This window comes from Mizuhopecten yessoensis, unplaced genomic scaffold, assembly GCF_002113885.1.
Source record: "Mizuhopecten yessoensis strain PY_sf001 unplaced genomic scaffold, ASM211388v2 scaffold3007, whole genome shotgun sequence".
Taxonomy (NCBI): domain Eukaryota; kingdom Metazoa; phylum Mollusca; class Bivalvia; order Pectinida; family Pectinidae; genus Mizuhopecten; species Mizuhopecten yessoensis.
Window position 1 is genome coordinate 1,737 of NW_018404829.1, and position 530 is coordinate 2,266.

Here is a 530-nt window from a genome sequence, read left to right on the forward strand (position 1 = left end):
AACTAACAAAGGGACACACAACTAACAAAGGGACACAAAACTAACAAAGGGACACAAAACTAACAAAGGGATACACAACTAACAAAGGGACACAGAACTAACAAAGGGACACAAAACCAACAAGAGGACACACAACTAACAAAGGGACGCAAACTAACAAGAGGACACACAACTTACAAAGGGACACAAACTAACAAAGGGACACAGAACTAACAAAGGGACACACAACTAACAAAGGGACAAACAACTCACAAATGGACACAAAACTAACAAAGGGACACAGAACTAACAAAGGGACAAACAACTCACAAATGGACACAAAACTAACAAAGGGACACACAACTAACAAAGGGACACACAACTAACAATGGGACACACAACTAACAAAGAGACACACAACTAACAAAGGGAAACAAAACTAACAAAGAGATACACAACTAACAAATGGATACACAACTAACCAAGGAACACAAATCTAACAAAGAGACACAAAACTAACAAAGGGACACAAAACTAACAAAGGGATACAC

General features: G+C 38.5%; 1 protein-coding gene across 1 annotated transcript in view; it reads right to left on the reverse strand.

Moving 5' to 3' along the window:
- LOC110446804 (snaclec B9-like) overlaps nt 1-530 on the reverse strand; it is a 6,044-nt gene that overhangs the window by 990 nt on the left and 4,524 nt on the right. The window lies entirely within an intron of this gene.